The following is a 21,591-nucleotide window of genomic DNA, read 5'->3' on the forward strand; positions in this document are numbered from 1 at the left end:
TCAAACTGCCCAGAAGGACTAATTTCCAAAGAGTTCCATTTTTGTCTGCTTATACTTGGATTGGCAGTTTGTTATGTACTAGTGTCTTTACTAAAGATGCTGGTACCACTCAAAGGCTGGCACAAAACAGGTGAACAAAACTAAGTCAGGCAGCCAGCTAAACTCTATTTTCTTTTTTTTTAATTGTGGGGAAGATGCTTTTTCATCTGGTAGAATTTCAGTAACGAAAATCTGAGTTGTCCTGGCTGCCGTGCTTATATTTCCTTCCAGGCAGTCAAATACATTTTCTAAAAAGCCCACTCCCTGATACATGCATTCACCCCACTACGAATTAGTGGACATCTTTATCTCCTAACAGTTTTTTTGTCTTTGAGGGCCTTTCCTCATTCCTACTGCCGTGCTCACTGTGGAGTGCCGATGTAATGCTGGAACCATATGCATAAGAACTATCAGACCTTCAGATTTAATTAACAGCTAATTAACAGCCCTTCTGGCCCTTGTAGTTAATACTGTGCTGAATTCAAGAAATAATTTGGATAGGTAATTATGAATGCTATCTGAAAATAATGAATTGAAGCATCTACAAGATTTTACCTTGCCAAAAAAAAAAAAAAAAAAAAAAGTGATTGCTAAAATTGTCACTGACTAATATGCATTTGGGAAGAGCAGGCAGCATTTCAAAAGAAAAAATACATTCCCATTGTCTACAAAAGCTCATTAGAAGTGAGAAAGAAGTTCATAAGATCTCCAAAGAAAATGAAAGTGCAATAGATTAAAAAATAAAATAATAAAAAAGTAATTTCTTAGAAATCTTTTTGAATGGATGAAAATATGCAACATACAGTGCCAGTCACCAGGGACTGGGCTTTGCAACATGCTGGGTGTGATTATCTCACCGCAATTCATATTACAAGACTGGAGACCAAGTAGTCACTGTCATGCGCAATTCAATTTTTTAGCGTTTTTAATTCCATCTTTACAGCCTTGCAAAAGTTGTTATTTACAAAATCAAATTTATTCTTTGATAATATGGCTTTTCAGACTGCTTTTCATTCACTTGTGCCCATAACTCACCATTTTCTGTTTATATTATAAGGTTACATGGAAGTCCTTAATGTAACAGTATTTGAAGCAAAACATTTATGAAAATAAATGGTTTGTATATATAATAGTAAACGTCTAAAGCACCTAGAGGGTGGTTTAAATACAGTCTAATTGCATACCATGCAAAGGGGTAAATCAGTCTCCTATTTTTGTTGCCTTTTAGGGAAAGCCTTAGGTTAGGGTAGCCACAGGGTTGTGTGGACTTTAGATGACCTCTAGGGGGTCTCCTGATGCTTTCTCTTCTAAAGCATGAGGTTTAGTTGTTTCCGAATCCCCCCAAGAAATAAGACTTCTTGAATGGTTTTTCAGTTTAAGCTAGTGAAGGCACGAATATTTGTTCAGATATTATACAACCTTTCCCAATGTTTAACCTAAATTTTCCCTTCTGTGTGTTAAATGAGTTCCTCAGTTGTCTTTGATTAATCCAGAAAAATGGCCTACTTTATGAAATGCTTTTAATTACTTGTAGACAGTTCCTGTTATGTCATTTTCCTCCAGTTGGAATTTGCTTAACTCTTTAATCCCATGTAGATCTTGTTTCCCGAATATCTGAATTCCTTGGCTAGAGTGCATCTCTTTTAAACACTGTGTCCCTAGTCAGTGCTTTGTTCTTTTAATCAGTGTCGAGTACTGCATAACCATCTTGCTCAGTACTTGGGTTCAGTTTTTTCAGAGGGTATGAAAAATAATATCTGAGCCTAAAGAGGACACAACAAACAAGGAGAAGGGAAAGGACAATTTGAAGGCAAAGGAGTGATGTTAAGACAGACAGCAGCTGAGAGAGTTCTGAAATTCTCCTGGTTTACTGGTGGAAGTCAGGCGTAACTATGGACAAGAAAGAGATGATGTACTGATTAGCCCAGGATTATGTACATTATCACCTTTCTTCTATACCAGTGTTCCTATGATCAGCTTAAATTATCCCTTTTGCCATAAATTCTTATGTATGAAATGCCAATATCTTAATACAGCAAAATAACAATTTTATCTCTTCTGCAGCAGTATGAACTATTAATGTAGCATCAATTTATATTGGATCCTGGGAAGAGAATTAAAGGTCATTGTACCTTTGCTTTGCATTTAATATATAGCAATCCCTCCTGCTCTAACAGATAGGTATTTTCTGAATTATTACTGTGGTTTTGTATTTTTATAACATATCTTGGTCTTTCATTATTTTCTAAAATTGTATTAAATTTTCATCTTAAACTGATTAAATAATGTAATCTTCATCCTGTGAATATTCCATAATTTAAATATTCTTTTAACTCTGAATCATAGTGAGCAACTGAAACAATACAAATATTTAATGGAGAAAATATTCTGAAATAGTTTAATTTGGACATAGCCAAATATTTGTTTTGAAATTTCAATCAAAACAAAATTGTAGCAATGTAGTTTAGAAGCCTGCTGTATTCATTTTCTTGTGGGATCACTCTCCACAGACATATTTCATTATAGTCTGTAGTCTATTGAGTTCTCTGATTGACCGTGATATTTGTTCAGAAGGAATCTCATGCTGTAGTGGAAATCAGACCTTGAGGGACTCTACCCTTCTGGGAAAATAAAGAAATCTTAATTATTGATCCCATGAGAAAGCCACTGGTTTGGAAAGTTACTCAGTTTTTGTATTTTATTGACTTGAAAAAGTTGACTTGAAAAAGAAAAAGTGATTTAAATGGAGTATTTTGCTTTGTTTTACTTATTCAAAATACATCCTCCCAGGACAAAATGCTTCAACTAGATTTTCCAACTGTAAATTCAGGGTTTTTTAGTGGAACATGTTAATTGAGAAGCAACCACGTCTATCAGTAACTTAGGATATCCAAATAGTCTGTTTATTAATGTTCCTGCTTATGTTTTGATCCTCTTCTGACTCCTTCTGATCACTCTACTTTATAAATCATCTATGAATCTGCTAATAGTATATCGACCAATTTTACACTGCAGTCTCAGAAATAGACCATTTGCATCTAATATTTGTATATTGCCAACATATTATGGCCACCATTATAATGCAGTAATTATTATGCAGCATGGCATTTGACACCAATACAAATATTCAGTATTAAACTTTTTTTAAACAAACGCATATCCATCTTACAGTACCATTAAAAATATATATATAGTGTTCCATTATCTTCTCTATGCATTTCCAAAGTCAAAGGAAATTTTCTTACTTTACTGAGCTGATCGTCTCATGGTATTTTCAGATTATCTCAGACTACTTTCAATCCAGCTCAAAAGTCATATTTTTCAACTAGCTGTCTAACTCAATTATTCGTTCTGCTGTGAATGACAGGTTTTGAAAACAATATATTTACAGGAAAACAATAGAACAAAGCAACTTTTATTTCATGCTTTCTTCTTCTACACAAAGATAGTCAATCCAATAAACCATGTGTCTCCTTACTTCTGTTCAAGACCATATAAGTGCTTCTGTTCTCCTCCAGAAAACATATACACTAACATTCATGTACGTTCATTTCATGGTTCCCTGTTTGGTTATCTGATAATAAGGAAGCAAAGATTCTATTCTACAGTCCTGAGGTAATATTCCAGTTTATGAATTTCTTCGTCAGGATTTTAACTCTATTTCATTGCTTTGCCTTCTGATCACTCATTAAATTATATCTATTCATTCATCTTTGTTTTCTTTTTTAGTTAGTCAAAGTTAGAAAAACCATCATGGTCACAAAAATAAAATGTCTCTATGTACTTTTCCAAAATTTCTGTTTCTTTTAACAATTTCAAGAATCATTTACCTACCATAAATCAGATTATACTTTATAGTCATATGGATACTCCATACAGAAACTTTAAAGAGGCTTCAAACTAGATTGTATATGGGCAATTTACAAATAGTTTCTTTCAGAAAACTGTATTTTCTTTCAGAAAACTATTTGTAGAAACCTAAAAAAAGTTACTTTTAGAAACTATTTTTGTATCAATTTGGGTTGCAGTCTCCTGACTTCTGGACTGTTTTAGTGAAATAAGCAAAATGGAAAGGCCTAAAACTTGTACTGTCTCAAGAACTCCCTTGTGCTGTCTTCTGCTTACAGATAAACTGTGTTCACAAATATTTCATGTTACAGGCTTGGGGCTGAGTGGCTGGAAAGCTGTGCAGAGGGAAAGGATCAGGAGTGTTGGTTAATGCTTGACTGAACATGAGCCAGCAGTGTGCCCAGGTGGCCAAGAAGGCCAGTGGCATCCTGACTTGTATCAGGAACAGTGTAGCCAGCAGGACCACGGAGGTAATCATCCCCCTGTACTCTGCTCTGGTGAGGCCGCACCTCGAGTACTGTGTTCAGTTTTGGGCCCCTCACTACAAGAAGGACATCAAGGCCCTGGAGCATGTCCAGAGAAGGGCTATGAAGCTGGTGAAGGGCCTGGAACACAGGTCCTGTGGGGAGAGGCCAAGGGAACTGGGATTGTTTAGACTGGAGAAAAGGAGGCTCGGGGGAGACCTTATTGCTCTCTACAACTACCTGAAAGGAAGTTGTGGGGAGCTGGGGGGTCAGCCTCTTCTCCCAGATAACTAGCATTAGGACAAGAGGGAATGGCCTCAAGTTGTGCCAGGGGAGGTTTAGGTTGGAAATTAGGAGACATTTCTTCTCAGAAAGAGTGGTTAGGCATTGGAACAGGTTTCCAAGGGAAACCACTGTCATCGACCCTGGGGGTATTTAAGAAAAGGTTGGATCTGGTGCTTAGGGACATGGTTTAGTGAGTAACATTGGTGGTTGGGGGACGGTTGGACCAGATGACCTTGGAGGTCTTTTCCAACCTTTATGATTCTATGATTCTATAACCACCATCGTCCCCAGGAATTGTTCAGCTCATTTCTTGACACCTTATCTAAAGGCAGGTTAAAGTGGTTTGTATTTATTCCTTCCTTTGGCACTCGGGTACTAATTAGTTCTCAGACTGTGAGAACCAGATGTGTCAACCTGTATGAACCAGACGTCTCCATTCACGCATTCAAGTCTTATTCAGATCTTAGATGTCTTTGACTAATGCTTTTTCTTTTTTTTTTTTTTTTTTTTTTAATAGACCCATAAGAACATGGGGGGGGGGGGGGGGGGGGGGGGAATTTTTATTTTTTTTTAAAGATGTGCAGTCTGTTTGTCAGTGAAATTCCTTCCCAAACCCCAGCAGCCTGCAGCATGAGCTCCTGCAGTTTCCAGCAGTTTCAGAAGATAGCCCCAGTTATCTCTTCGAGTATGGATCCTGCAGTAACTCCATGTACACACAACTTTACAACTTTGGATTTGCTATTTCCAAATAGACTGTATAGCCCAAATTGATCAGCTTCTTCGGACTTCTCTTCAACTCTGTACAAGTTTAAGAAAAAAAAATCAAAATGAAGATTTATTCTGAAAGATAGGATCTTGAGCTTCTAATTATGAGACTGGAAGTAAACGAAATATATAAAGACTATTCTGTTGTTAGTATAATAGCTAGATTTCTTTCTAGTTCTTAAGTTTTCTCCTCAAGGAAAGCAATCAGAAGGGTTTGTCCTATACAGCAAGATCCCGTCCTCTGAGTGCTGACCCAGAGCTGAAAATAAAACCAGCTTGCAGGACTGGCAATAAATTCCCCAGGAGACTTTCCTGCTTAAAACAGCATTCTGTGAGTTGTCTTTGTGTTCAAAAGATGACAACTTCCTTTCTCTTCCTCACTTTAAACTTAAGTCCTTGCTTCTTACCCAAGCTAATACAGCTTTTTCATCTCTTTTCAGTTAGTACATTCCTTTTGCCCTGATCTATTACAGCACTATTAGAAGTTACAGTCTCTGTCAACTGTTAGGTACATATATTTTTCCAAGTGCAGTCTTTCTTGCAAGTTTAATTTTCTTTAAGGACCATGTGTCATACATAAGTCCAATAACAGACTTTTGCAACTCTTGCTTGCAGAAATCCCTCTCCCCTGCTTCCTTTCTCAACTGTATACTCAACCTTAGTTACAGGGTCTATTGGCATCTTATTTTGAAAGTATAACTTGCTACTAAAAATTTCTAATGATATTTTCTTATCTACTGGTTTCACAATATGATTTTCTTGCTCAGTAAACATACCTATGCAATTATTTACTTCAATATCTGAATATTATTATGCTCATGTGTACTTACAGTAACCTATGGTATGGAGTCAATCTGTTTGGTCCCTATTCAGGGAATTCAGAATCAATTAATGTGAATCTGAGAAAGGATTGTAAAAACAGTTCTCTTACATACTTTAAAATAATTTTATCTTGCTTTTTACTGAAGATCTCTTTCCTACTTACAAACAAGAACTAATTTTATCTTGTATCAGCAAAGCAGTTTAAATTAGCAAATACTTATATCTAGCAAAGAGTCAAGTTATAAGGCAGAACTTTTCAGAAAAAAAAAAGTAGCACAAACTTTCAGAGAAATTATTTGAACAATCAGAATATAATATTGTTAAATTTTGCTTAAAAGAAGCTGCTTCGACTTAATTTCATGGAATAAAGTTTATTACTAGAGGATAATTTTCTATGACTAAAAATTTTCAGTATGAATTTAACTAGATGTTTTTAACAATGAATTTTAAGTAGCAAACAAATTTCATCACTTTGTTCTAACAGATTTCATTTTCCCTGAAGATATGTGTAACATTGTTTGTCAGTAGGAAAAGTAACTGCTAGAGGCCATTTTGCTGCAAATCTAAGTGTTTTTACTTCTTCATTGAAGAGCAGTGTGGTGATACTGTTGGCTTGAGCCTGGGAAATATGGCATGTGAACAACTCTGTGGATGCGATAACTGTTTTCTTTATTTAATGTGGTCTTTTTTGCTATAGATGAATGATGATCCTTTTCCAGAAATAATCTGATATAATCTGATGACCCTAACGCTCCAACTTCTGATATTACATTTGTATTAGGTGTTTCCGTTACTTTCATGTAGAGGTTACTTGGGTATAGATTCCTACAAGTGGTTTCCATAATGATTTCAAGGTGCGTATAGCTACAAAAACAAGCATAGGAAAGCAGATCTAGTTTTAGCCAGGAGTGGAGACTTCCTCAGTGCGCTACCCTGCTGGTCAGATATTTTTTGATTCATACAAATGTCATAATGGTAGGCTTCTCCCATGAGGCTAGTTAACAACTAGCCCTGGTCATCTTAAAATTCCTGAACACCATCTTTTTTTTTTTTTTTTTTTTTTAACACACTCTAGTAGAGTCACTGCTGCTTATCCTAAAATGCTGCCAGGTTAGGAGGATAACAGGATAACATGGTACCCACCTTTCTCCATCTTTTAGGACCTACGAGTTTCCCTGCAGCATCACAACAGCTAAGAGAACCAGGCCCACAAATTGCCCACTGCAGAGGAAGCTTGCATTTAAATAATTCTAAAGCCATTCATAAAAAAGAACAGGTAATCTGACAGGATTGTTCCAGTGCTGTAAAAGAGAAAGCAAGCTGCTTAGCTCCCTACAGGAAAAATCACGGCCACCAGAGCAGCTCCTCATAGTAATCTACAGAGTGCATAAACGAAGTGTTGAAACAAGCTTTCATGACCGTGATCAGCACATCAGCATACGTTGCTGATCATTTCAATGAAAAGCACAGTGAATTCATAAGAAAAGAAAAATATTTTTCTGATCTGATCAGATCCAACCATACTATCACAGAGTTTGGCCTTTACATACATATCTAGGATTTTGGAGCTTTGAAAAGTATTTGCTAAAACTCTTTAAATGGATCCCTACCCCTTCCACCGAGATCCCCAGTACTAAAATAAGTTATTAATCTGCCTTCAGGAAAAGACATTCACCACACTTGTTGAAACACACAGTGGCCCAAGTAGCCCTCAAGCCGAAACTGCAGCCTCTCAACCCCATTTCTGCCCAACCTGTAATGTTCACAAGAAGGTTAACTGAAGAAATGGCCTGTTCATTGCAATGAGGGAGGCAACATTTTTCCCTATATAGTAACAGATCTCTGACAGAACAGACTGTGAAGTATCCTACCATACGTTCCTGACATGACAGAGGTAAATGGTCCAGCACTTCATTTATTTTTATCTTCACTTATTTGGACCTGTCAGCATCCGTGGTAGCCAAACTTCTCTTCAATTCCAAAACAAGAGCAGGGTGAGAGCACGAGGTATGTCTGTCTTTGGCTGGTGGCAGCACGCAGGTGCAGATATGTCTCACTCACCACTGACACAGCCATGACACCTACTCAGCTACAGGCAGCCAGACCTCAGAGAAAGAGCTGTCAGCTCAAAAGGAATCCAGGCACCATGAAGGTGAGAGTGGCAAAATGGGAGACGTACCTCATTCTGAAATTGTGCAGATCTTTCTTCTCAACATAGTCCAACAATCTGGGTTCATGTTTGCCTCCTCACCAAACTTCTACATTTCTAAAAATGCCCTTTATTTCACCATCTTGCCAGAAACCTTCATCCTTTCCTAGGATTTGCTGGTTGTTACACACTTCCTTCCTTCATGCAGAGCTGCTGTAGTCTGCAATATGTTACAATCAATGGAGGTAATGAAGTTTATGGCAGGTATAGAAAACGGCTGGCACTTCTACCACGCTCTGCCATCATCACATCGGGCTCACGCTGACATCCTTAACTTGTTCCTCCTCTGGCTCAGATTCCATTAAGGTATTGCTCCTAATTCAGAAAGCTGTTAATGGATCACATCCCATTTATAGTGAAAATCTGATTTCAATTTACAAACGCAGATCACACAATCCAGGACAAAGAGAGATGGAATTGTGCAGAAAGCCTTCTTAGCTGGAGAGCTAGAGAAGTGGTTCCAAGGTACCAGAAAAATTTAGACAAACTTGTAACCATCATTAGACATTTTAAGGAAATACTGCCAAGCTTTAAAAAGGCCTTGATGTCAGAACAAAAAATGGTGCCATTTAGACATGGTACTTTATCCTGCATTAACATGTTTTTAAACAATGGAAAAGAAATGTTTTGAAATGGTCATTTTCATACCTACAGTCTAAATCTTTGGAATTCTACTCAGGAAACATTTCAAAATGTTTATGTTTTCTCCTGATTCAGGATGAAACTAAACTTTTGTATTCTGTTCAGTCTGTCTCCGTATGAACTATATCAAATCTACATAAACACCAGACTGCATCTATAAGGTTTTATTGAAAAACGAGCTGTGAGAAAAAGGAGAGTCTCCAGTTAAAATCAAAATAACTTTCCAAACCTCTTCCTGCGATGCACTTTTGAGTTAATGCTGAAGGTTCCCCGACATTAATTTGTCAGGGCTGGTTAACCAAACTCAGTTACGATATCGAAGCTTGCATTACTGCTTTAAGCAAACCTTTCAACTTTTAAATAGTCAACAGTTGCTATTAGTGATTTGTAGAAAAACCTACTCTGCTGTCTTTGCTCACACACGTAGTGCTGTGTTCGATGTCAGCTCCACGTTGCACCTCAGCGAGCCCAGCTGCCCTGCTATGAGCTGGTGAACTGGGTGGCTACGTGCCCACCTCCAAGGGGCTTTTTGTTGAGAGAGCGAGGCTGGGCTGCATGACCAATGCTGTTTATAACAAAGTGAGCCATTTATGAGTATGATCGTTTACTTTGTGAAAGGTTTGCTTTTGACAATTTCAGCTTAGCGGTGGTTTAAGACCTAATGAAAGCTCTGAGGGACAAACAAGGGAAAGAGCCTCAGAGAGGGTTATTTTGGCGCACAAAGCTACCCATGCTTGAAGTTTTCTATAAACGCATGCAGTTGGGCATGCAGAATGAAAGGGTGAGTGGATTACGTTGCCACATTCAGTCAATGCGATGTCTTGGAGAAATGTAGACAGTGAACTTGCTCTGCACGTGCGCTTCGAAAGCGCACCTCGGCAGCATACAAGGTCAGCAGCTTCCACATCGGTCGGCCGCGTGCTTCTTCTTGCACTGTACATTTCAGCACAGTGACTTTGCTGCGTACAGCTGTGCCTGGACAGTGACACTCTTAATTTTTCTCTGACTTTCTAATTAAGCTTTGTATTTCACAGGCTATGGCAAAGCCATCTCTCCTTGAGGCTTGGTGTCTCCAAAGCCAGGGGAGTCACCTCACCTGCTGGCAGCTCCGATAGCTCTGCCGGGAGCAGGCCAGGGCGATGCCACCTGCCTTAGGAACCGTAGCCACCGGATCACTTTGCCTGCCGGGACGGAGTCAAATTTTTTGACTTGGCAAAACGTTTCATCTGGCCCCAACGGGCTGAACTTGCCTGATAATGTGCTCAGCCACCAAGTGTCTCGCTTCCTCGGGGAAGCAGAGTGAGAGATAAGAACCACCATGGGCGACCAAAAGTGTGGCTCCGTCCTCTGACATTTCCCGAAGTTAAATTGGAGGGGCGTTCTCTTCTGCGCTCCGTGCCCTTTATTAGGCAGCGCGGCGGCTGCTTAATGGGATGCACTTACTCAAGTAAACAGTCCTGTGGGATGCTTATTTGTTCCTATTACCGCACGAATCCCAGCCCTGCTAAGATTTATTTAGACGCTGGTGTTAAAAAAAAAAAAAAAAAAAAAAAAAAGACCAAAAAAAAGCGTTTTGCCGGGGGAGCAGCGGGAGGTGCCCGCGGGCCGGCGGCGGGGACGGAGCTCCGCGGCGGCTCCCCCGGTCCCCGGGGGGATGAAGGCGGGGGGCGAGCTCCGGGTCCGCCCGCGCTGGTGGGCGCGGAGGATCCGCCGGCTCCGCATATCCATAGTAACGGCGGGGGCCGGGGGGAGGCGCCGCGGCAGCTCCCCGCCCGCCGCAGCCCCGCGCGGCGCCGGGACCGCACCGAGCCGCGGTGAGCGCGCGCGCGCCCCCGCCCCCGCGCCCGCGCAAGGTTGGGAGCGGGGGGGAGCGGCGGGGGCGCGCGCGGCGGCGGCGGCTGCTGCTGGACGGGGAGGGCGGCGGGGGCTCCGGTGTGCGCGGCTCCGCGGCGCTCTCCCTGCCTGACTCACCGCGGGGCGCGGGGAGGATGCTGAGCGCCGAGGGGTAGCGGCTGCGAGCACACGCCGGGGCCCCCCCTCGCCCCCCTCTCCCCTCCCTCCATCCCTCCCCGCCCCCGCCGGGCTCGGCAGCTGAGCCCCGCCGCCGCCGCCGCCGTTCCTAGGTGAGACCGGGGGGCAGGGGAGGGCCGGGCGAGCCCCGGGCGCGCACAACAGGGGGGGGGCGGCCACGGGGCCACCGGGCGCCGCCCCCGCCCCGCCGTGCGGCCCGGAGGGACGGGGACGGGGACGCGGCGCCTTCCCCCCCTCTCCCCGGGGGGCGGCGGAGCGCCGGCAGCGGACCCCCGGGTGTGGGGGCGGGAGGCTGCGGCTGCCGGTTTCGCAGGATTATGTCAGCCCCGGCCTCGCCGGTGCCCCCTCCGCCGTCGCCGGGGCGGGCGGCGGCGGTGGCGGCTCCCGGCCGGCGGCGCTGCGGGGCTCCGCGCTCCCGGGGCGGGCGGCGGGGCCGGCGGAGTTTCGGCCTCCCGCTGGTGCTCGGGGCCGGGGATGGAGGCAGCCCCGATGGGCTCCCTCCTCCCGAGCCGCGCTCAGCGCCGGTGGGCGGCGGGGGGGGGCCGGAGGGCGGCGAGGGGGGTCCGGGGAGTGGGGTGAAGGGGGCAGGGGGGCGCGTCGGGACCGCCCGGTGCTCCGGGGCTCTGCAACTCGCCCGCGCCCCGCCGTCCGAAACTTGTCCCGGGCGAGGTGTCGGCTTCACGGCACCGCGGCCGGTCCTGCGGGCTGGCTGAGGGGCCGGAGCGGAGCGGAGTGCTGCGGTCGGCCAACATAAAATACAAATAAAAGGAGAATAAGTGGGGGATGCAAAGCAGAAGTGTGCGGGGTCGTGGTTCGCGCGGCGGTGTCTCGGGAGGCTCGCGTTGGAGCAGCGCATCTTTGCGGACAGTTGTTGGACCGTATGGCGAGAAGGCGCCGCCGGTATTAGGAGAGTCAGAAGCGGTACCTGACAGTTTCGTTTGGCACGCAATTTACCGCACACGTGCAGGAAGGCTTTTCGACAGGCTTTTTAACATGTGTGCTAAGGCGTGTTGCCATGTGCCTTGCAAAATGCCTCCCGCTCTCGCTGGGATCAGTGGCGGTGTGTGCCCACATGCACGAAATCAAGGTGTGCTCCAGGCCGTCCTCGGCAGCACCGGCGGTAATGAGGAAAACTCCGGTGTCCGTCTGCAGCGGGATCACTGGCGTGGTGTATCGCAGCGATTCCTTAGAGAGCATCTTAACTTCTTCCCCTAGTGAGCCACAGAGTAGTGGTGAAGCAGACCCCGACGTGACAGATAGTAACTTGTTCAAATAGGCATTAAGAATCAAGCTGTCATCTTCTGTATATGCCAAAATGTAAAATATAATAACCTGCTTAAAAAAAAAAAAAGAAAGAAAAAGTCAATGGAATAAGATCCAATTGCATGATAATAGGGGCTTTATCATAAATAAGTACGAATACAGGTTATAAGTATTCATGTAAAGTTGATACTTGTTTGCCAGGTGGGAAATCTTGATCCTGTAGCTTGGTAATTACTGTGATGGGCTAAAACTCCGTTCCAATAGCATCCTAAAAATCTCCATAATACAATGAAAAACATGGAGAGTAAGGGATTTTAACTGATGAATTTTGGTCTAGCAACACTTGTTCGCTAAGAGCTCTGTTCTTTTATCAATATGTGTATATAAGTAATAGCAGCTGTGCTCATGTGGTCACTCAGAGACCCTTCTGACCTTGCACACCTGAGAAGTTCTATTTCAAGGATTTGTGCAAGTGGTTGACAGGTTAAAATTGCAAGAATTCGCTGATATATTCAAAGTAAACTCTGCTTTTTGTAGTAAAGGTGAACTTCTTTATTTTATTCGTCAGAGAAAGATGTGAGAGGTGGATAGGGAGAAATGTATCTAGTAAGAAGGCAAATTAAAATACACTATGCTTATTCATTCTATTTAGAAGGCTTTTAAACGCAGTACCCTGAAATAAATTTACAAAGCTAAGGGCTCGATGCTTTTTCTTTTAGCACATTTTTCTGCAGAGGGGAAAACAACATATCTATGTGGAATTGGGCACATGGAGTTAAAAAAGGAGGGTAGAAGATGGGAAAATTAGGAACAGAGCTGTCAATGAAGATACTGTCTGTGAAGGCTGCAGCGAACTTAGCAGAAACTAAGGCAGATTGACTCTCGGTAAGAGTTTCACTACTGAGGAACTTGAAGAAGGAGCCGTGACCCAGGTCAGACGTTATTTGCCTTGCGTTTTGAGAATAAGATATATTTTAAAGTAGAAGTGGTCAGAATTCCATGTTGGCAATGCTTATTTTAATTTATTTCCAATAACTGGGAGGATACAGATTTACAGATTTTGCTTTCTTGTTGAATGAACGTCTGGCGTTTTGGTAAGGGTCTTTGTATTTATTCATTAAGTGTTAGTGATGAGCATAATGAACAATAGGAGACTTTCTCCTTGCATTGAGTAGACTGAGAAACTGCCAAGCGTTGGATTTAAGATTTCTTGGCCCTTGGTCCTGAGTTTTTACTCTACATGCAGACTGGAAGTTAAAACAGAAATGAGTGAATGTCATAATTCTTGGTCCAGTCTGTATTTGTTTGTCAGATGCTAAGCAAGACAATGTTACGTTCATAGGACTGGACCTTTTTCCTGGCGATCCTATTATCACAATGCTTTGCTTGCTGAATGTTGAAAATTTATATTAGTCTTCGAAATCAGCAATGGTCTTGATGAACTGGCCAATTTTTACGCAGAGAGGTATGATTTGCAATTGTTTGCACATTCGGGAAAATGTTGGTTTACGCTAGTTCACATTTTCAATGTTATTTTCACAGTTATATGAGCTACAAGCTTATTTTTAAGAAATCACAGTCAAATTCTAGAGAATAACACCTTCAGAAAATTGTACCAGCCTGGCACTCTTTACAATCCAATGTATTTTTTTTTCCTTTTGTGGAGGCAATAGCAGAGGGCTGCTTGTGTTTGATCTTTTAGTCCATGTGCCAACTATGCCAGCTTGTCTCCAAGACAGTAGTCTTGGTTCCTAGTATGAAAGGGTCATGATCTAGATAAACCTGGCTTTGACAAGGTAATCAAGCTAGGAAAAACATTTCTGTCATAGTTTGACTGCAGTCTCTATCCGTAGACTTTCAGTATATTTTTTTCCTTTGAGGAGAGAAGCTAGGAAATGTGATAATATCTGTAGCATTTGAGCATGTTAACAAGTATCGTGAGCACTGAGATTCAAAAATTTTCATGTATTCAAAATCTTCACATACCTTATTCTCAACAGTTTATTTGTATAAACTATGCATCTGCTCCTTTATTTGAACCTTGACCTCTCGGAGGTCATTTTGGTTTATGGATTACATGTAGAGATTATGCAGAGTTGCTGGGGGAATTTCAGTGGTCATGTTGCTTTTGCATAGGGCCAGATATTTCTCTGGGAGAAGATGAGGAGATACCTGTTTTTTTTCCTGCCATTCTGTTTACATACTCTGGAGCAATGCATTTTTTCTGAAGGTCCTTCAACTAGGAAATGTTTTTTCCTCTCCAAAGATTTTTTTTTTTCAAAAAAAAATATATATAATAATTTGTGTTTGATTCATTCTCATCAGCTTGAGCATAGTGTAAAAGAAAGGAAACAATCTCATTGACATTCATCACCCCCCACGAGCTTCTCTAAAGTGAAGTGTCTTGCAATATTGCAGTGGGTATGTGTGCCCAAATTCATGTGAGCTGCAGATAACAATTATTGTGCCTAGCGTAAGGGAATGATGATGCTAGTGTTAACCAATCATTAGCCAAAAGTAAAGTGCTTGAGAGCTAGCCTCTCTTCCTTGGAAAAAGAACAGTGATTCTGAGATGAGAAGTTCTCTCAGACCTCATGGACCAGGGAGTGGAAGCTGTTCTTATTGTCAGAATTGGAAGTATTCTAAGCACAAAGGGAAAAACCAGGACCACCTCTGGTGTTCCTCCATTCCTTAGTTACCACCGTCAGCCTCCTAGTAGTGGGTTATTTCTAACTCATTTGACTGAGGAGCATCTTGGAGAGCTCTGCAATGTCATTCTTAAAGTCAACCAATGTCTTCATAGTCCTTGTCTGCCCCATTCCTGTGGGTTTTCACAATGGACTGTCTTTGTGATACCTCTAGAGAAATTGCAGGAACATTCAGGCTGCTTTGTTACAGTGAAATGATACCTGGGCCTTTGTGTCCTTTTCAGTAGGACTCAGATACCAATATATGAGAACTGAGACCAAGTTAAAGTCAAATGGCTGAAACACAGCTTGATTCAGGAAAGAGGTAATGAGCAAGGACAGTAGCTCTGAAGATCTTCTAAAGTCTCTGGCTTGTCTGTTGCTTGATGGCTCTTGTTCAATGTTATAAATTGGTGTTCAACGCTGGGGCATTTTCACTTCATAGATGGTTCAGATTTGGAGTTTTTTTCCCCATGTAGACATTTGACTCATTTTCAAGGCTTGTGTGTTCCCTTGCTAAACTACCAAAACATGCGGTTTTCCTTTGGGAAAACCAATCTCAGCTAGTTGAGAACTAAGTAATTACAACCATCCTGGTTCTTCTAAATGTACTACACATGCTATGTGATTACCACCAATGCCAGAAATATGCATCTGGTGGGCAAAGAAGGCCTTACAAAGCTTGAGGGGGAAATTTTCTCCTAGACCTTTACCTTTGGAGTTTGCTCTTATTAGAAACATATGAAAACATGTACTGGGACATGTTAAGATATGATGTACCTCTTTGCTTATGTTCTTACAGCTTTTTGGTGTAGGAAATCCAAGGTGATATGTATGAGGTTTGTTACATGTAATTGGTTTGTTCTTCTTTCTGTCCCTAGTTCCTGCAGTCAGCAAAGATCCAAATAGGTTTTATTGTTGTTTAGAACACTTTAAGTTTTGCTAATGTAAAAAGGGTAAATTTAATGGTAGCTGCAGTTATAACAAATGAAGTCAGCAGGGAGTTTTACCTTTTTGACAGCAGATTTTAGCCCATTGTTTAATTTCTGAAGTACTTTTTCCGGAAAGTGCTTCTCTGCAGCGGGGAATAAGCGTTTAGTTTTTTAGTACATTTAAATGTTGTAAAATTTGAAGGTGATAAATACTTTTTCTGCTTGTCTGACTGGATGATCATGGAACGTCTTCATTTAGTTGACTGGTCTTCTTGACTGCACTGTGGAGTCAGACCTTCAATGCTGGTAGGTGTTTGCATGTATGCCTTACCCACATATGAGGTTCCTTATACATTGAAGGCAATGTGTAATTGCCAAAAATCTTTGGCAAAGATTTCAGTGAGAATATATGGCTTTTGTACAAGGCTATACTGAAACTCATTTATTTCTTTATCATGTATCTGTGCAGTGAAGAACACCATATTACACTTAATACCTTTTTATTTTTGAGTATCGTGAATGACTCTAAAACCACTGGTAAATTGGTAAGCCACAAAAATGGTTGGACGTAATTATTCCTAATATAGGAAAATGCAAATTCAATTCCAGTGTTCATCAAGATTTATTATATAACACTAAAATGTATGTGGATATAAGGAATAACTATAAATATACACGTCTTACGGCTAAAATGTATGTTCATCTGACTGTTTTTAGGCTTCGTCTTGCCCAAATGAAATTGGTATGAAAGCTCTCGCTTTAAATAGATTCATAAAAAGTGCTTGTAGAAATAATATAGCAATTTCATACTGTTATATAAAGTTTTATATAATGTCACTTATTGCATAAATAAATATATTGGGTATTTGTCAGTTTGCAAATTGTTGATGTACTTAAAATTCAAGGTAACTGAAGACTGTCCAAGTATCTACTTGAAGATCCCATAATCAGAGAGCTGTTATACTATTGTCATGCTTTGTAATGCTTTTATTTCTCAGGTATGATATATATATGATATAACTCTAAAATCTGGAAAAAGTGTTACTTTGTTAATCATGCAGTCACCTGGCAAACTCATTATTAGTGAGTACCCAATTGGTTTGTGAAACACCTGCATTATTATTATATGATAAAAATACATAGAACTAAAACATTCTGTACTAATATTTATAAACCACCACTGAGGTAAGTGGGTATTGGAGCGAATTGTCACACAGAAAAATACTGTATCAAAACCTAGGGGATGTATTGCATGACTCATTTGTATTTTTACTGAAGCCGTTACAAAACTGAATGCAAGTTATTATTTTTATTTAAAAACTGAACATGGTGTTGTTCCTGCTCTTAGCACTAGCAAGAAACAAGATATCAAGGTTTTTCATAGACCTTTGCAAGTACGTCTCAGTCCTAATCTGTGTTATGCTCAGCTCAGGTATCTTGGAAGCAAAGATTGGCTCTACAGAAGACACATTATAAAGAGACTTCTGAACCTTATCTTTTTTTTTTTTAAACCTCACAGTTAAAATACTAAGTGTAACAGGTACTCACAGGTTTGAAAATATGTGGTGGTCACATTTTTCTAGGGGTTTACCCAATGCTTATTAATTTAATTAATTGACTGTCCATATGAGTTTTACATTCCCATGCAAAATGGCAATAAATCTTTGATATTGTCTGAATACCGCAGCATTGCACTTTAAGCATGAAAGCATAGAAAGAGTACTAAATATGACAACTATCATTTTCCACCTGGATTCTGCTGATAATATTTTTGGGTTGTTTTTTTTGAGTGCTTCTAAACTGTTGTCTGCAGCCAACCGTCTCAGCACCAAACAGCTCCACACTTGTCCATCAAATACTTTGCACATGCATTAGTCGCAGTCACAACACAGTACTTGTGCGGTGGTGTCCACATCATGTTCATTTCATAAGCATTACTTACCACCACCACCCTCCAGCTGCCACAGGATGCCATTTTGGGCTGACCTGAATTAAATACACCCATTCCAGCTCTAGCGTTTGCTGTGCCCATTCCTGCTCCCTCTCTAAGGCTTGCTGTAGCCATTTTTATTCTTTACAGAGCTGTCCGGGACTAAGTGGTAGTTGTGCAGTGATGATATGTACAAGGGTACATAGGGCAGGAGAGGAAAGCATCATCTACCCCAAAGAGTCACACTCAGAGTTTACAAACAAGGTTCTCAGCAGGCGTAAAGTGTCATAGCGCTGTTGATTTCATTGAGTATGCAGGCTGAAGACTGTGTCCCATGTACTTTGTCAGGAGTAATCCTCCTGAATACTGGGAAGAAGGACAAGCAATAACATTTTTAAAAAGAGTAGGTTTGGTTACCACTGCAGTAAAGCAGTGTTTGGGGAGCTCCTGAAATGCTGCTCTGAAAGTAGTGAGCATCCCCCTATTGCTATCTCTAGTATGGGAGCACTAACACTGATAGAAGCCCTATAGATTCTTTCTAGAGATGCCTCTTTTGGTGTGATTGTATTTAGTTCTTGATTCATTTGCATTGTCCAGTTAATTGGCTAGAGTTTCTGAGAAGATGAAATGTTGAACAGGAAAGCTCAAGACCAGTATTTTTAATCTTTGTTGCCTAAAAATTAGGCTTTAAACTTCATAATTCAATATGTGATTTTCAAAGGGAGAGATGCTTTTAGAGAAAGCATTATTATAGTTGATATTCATCTCTGTAAATGCTGGTTGTAGAAATAGGAAACTGAATTTACGCAATCCTAATTTGGAAAGCTGGGCTGTAGAGTGTTGATTTTCCCTTTTGAACTATCTTTCATTAAATATGCCTTGTTCTACTATATCTACAATCAAGTGACCTTCCTAGGTTGAAAATTTTGTTGAAATCCTTTGGTCTTGATATTTAAGGATAGTACTTCAGGACAATGCTTCTGCAATCAGAATATTGGTAACATTCATTAAAAAATAAAGACAATTTAAAGCATAAGGTAAAGAGCAAGTCATAGCCCCCCAAATAATCATTTTTCCCATTTAAATAATACTTGACTGAATTTAGGTGATATTTTCTTTGTTATTGTATATACCAAAGACTGCTCTAGTTGACAGAAAATTGTGAAGCTTCTGTATTTCTAATGAAATAGTTTCCTAATTATTCTCATAAGTAAGGAAAAGCTACCCTTTCTGCTGACTCTTGATGTGGTGCAGCATCATACATGTGTTGTACCCTAGGACTTGCTAATGCCTTGTTGGAGTCAGCCCACAGTAGCTGAGGGTAGTGGCTTGTCTGACCAAGAAGAGATTCCCCAGCCTGCTGCTTTTTGGTGTCTGAGGCTGGTTAATCTGTGCTGGGATTTTGCAAAATAACAGCCCCTTTTTATCTGCAGAGCATAGCACAGAATATTTTTAGAAAATGTCTTTCTTACTGTATGGTATAAGAACTTTGTGTAAGAAAAATTATTTTGCTAAAGGTAGTTAGAACAGAATTACTGTAAAAGAAACAATCTGAATTAAAGTAGTCAATACATACAAAACGGCAGTCATCTTTCCATTTTCCTGCATTGACATGCATCCTATTTTGAGTTATGTAACACAAGTAATGGGATTGTTATTTGACCTTCATAATCTCATTATTGCTCTGGAGGTACAATCCTTACTTTTAGTTATCTGTATATGATGATGATTTTATAGTTTAATGCAAAACTGTTGATTCATGGAAGTAATCCTGTGTTCATGCATTATACAGAAGCTATATCTGCTGTTTCTCCTATTGCTAGGGGGCTGATGCGTCACATTTATAAAAATCTTTTCTTTAGAGTATCTTATTTCAGCCACCACAACCAGTTCTGGTTAAAACCCTGTTATGTTGATCCTAATACAGTGATGACGTAACCAAGAGAGTGAGGGAGCCAGTTAAAAACTAGTAATATTCTTGAAGCGTTACTTGCATTTATTAGGAATGTAGTAGTCCTTACAAGTCAGATTCTCTGGGAGAGGTGATAATAGCAAGTAAACATGTCTACCATTTCCAAAGACTGAGTCCTAAGCTTTTGCCATGGTGCCTTTGCACTTCTCTGTGGGTGAAGGAGAGGTGGAGCTACCTTACTGGAGTGTGCGAAGAGTATCCCTGCAGCTGATGATCTCCAAGGCAGATCTCACCATCCAGCTTCCTGTTGTTCCTCCCATTCCTTCTCTCCCCATTTCAGCATAGGACCCTTCTGAAGAGGGTGAGACAATGGTCTGGATCTCCATGCTTGTGGGAGGGAGTGGGTGGTTGAAGCTTAGCTCAGCCCTGAGGCATCTCCACGTCCTACAGACTCGAACTGAGGATTAGGGGATCATGACTATGAAGAAGTGACTTCAGATCGCTTTTTGTCACACATTACTGCAGTGATCAGAGGATCTCGTCCAGCAGTATGAGAACTGGCATAGCCAAGTTCACGCTAAAGGTTTCCATGTTGCTGCGTTCACACATAGAGCAGTCTGAGTTTGGCTCACAAACTTAAATGATATTTGTGAATCTGTGTAATCAAATTTGGAGGTATTTACATAATTACTGAATTATCAGAAGTATTAAGAGAGCTGTCATGCATTATTATGCCATAAAACCTGATATCTTTTGTAGACTGTGACACATGGAGTGTTTTTGTTTATGCTTTTGACACATAACAAAAGATTGTGTGATGCATTCAGAAATTACATTGACACCATAGCAACCTCTGCCTCCCTTCTCTACACAGCAGTTCCTCAAAAAGAAAAATGTCAATTGTGGTTTTCTGTAATCTGAAAAGCGATAAAAGTTGAGGTAGTTCATCAAAATAAAATAATAAAATGTTTGTACGGGCTTTTCTACTTCTTGAAGCTCTGAAAAAGTGGACTCCCTTCTAACTTGTCAGTACATTTTCAGGCAGTGAAACTTGGACGCTAGGGACAGAAAGCTCATTAAATTGCAGACATAAGTAGTTGAAAAGAGGCAGTTTTATTGTTGTCTGTTTGAATTCTGGAAAAACTAGTGATGGCAGAAGGGAATAGAAACTTCAGGCCTGCAGGAGAGATTCTAGATATTCCAGTAATTGGACTGTAATCAAGGTTTAAAATGATTACAATATTTATTTGAGTTCTGGTATCTTCTTCCACAGACAAGAATCCAGTAGGCATATGTTAGTTCAGATTTTAGTAAGGCTGCTCTGAAACATCATATTACCTGTTAATACTGCGATGGGGTTGTTTTACTTCTTGGGAAACAAGACTCGCAGAGCTCCACTTGTGAGCATTCTGCAAAGATATTGTTTTCTATTATGCTGAAGGTTTGGGCTGGGGAACTTATCTGGATTGCTTTACAGTCCAAGGACTCTGAATGGAGGTGTAGTCCACCTGCTGTAATGCATCTGGAAGGTATATTTATACCTATGTATGTTCAAGATGAATATGTAAGATGCATCTACTTAACAGAAAGTATGCGTGTCAGAGCAAAGGGTGAATTAGTTTTGTCAGAAAGCATCCTTCCTGTCTGACATCAGTTTGAAATGGAATATTCTTATTCTTTAACTGATTATCCAAAACATTTCTGGAGCTTCTATGTTTTGTACTGCATACACACCTGTAGCACTACAGCACTTAGTTGATG

The 21,591-nt window shown here is 40.8% G+C and overlaps 1 protein-coding gene across 7 annotated transcripts in view; it reads left to right on the forward strand.

Annotated features, from left to right (window-relative positions):
* ANKS1B (ankyrin repeat and sterile alpha motif domain containing 1B) overlaps nucleotides 1-21,591 on the forward strand; it is a 439,810-nt gene that overhangs the window by 340,868 nt on the left and 77,351 nt on the right. The window contains exon 1 of one of the 7 annotated variants that reach the window (XM_035551797.2): nucleotides 10,839-10,889. The exons of 4 other annotated variants lie outside the window; for them this stretch is intronic. The gene's annotated coding sequence lies outside the window, so the exon portion shown is untranslated. Of the gene's footprint in view, nucleotides 1-10,838; nucleotides 10,890-11,121; nucleotides 11,199-13,282; nucleotides 13,302-21,591 lie in introns of those variants that run through there. 2 more of the 7 variants (XM_050708107.1, XM_035551798.2) reach the window with 2 other exon arrangements.

This window comes from Cygnus atratus, chromosome 1 (genome assembly GCF_013377495.2).
Source record: "Cygnus atratus isolate AKBS03 ecotype Queensland, Australia chromosome 1, CAtr_DNAZoo_HiC_assembly, whole genome shotgun sequence".
Classification (NCBI taxonomy): domain Eukaryota; kingdom Metazoa; phylum Chordata; class Aves; order Anseriformes; family Anatidae; genus Cygnus; species Cygnus atratus.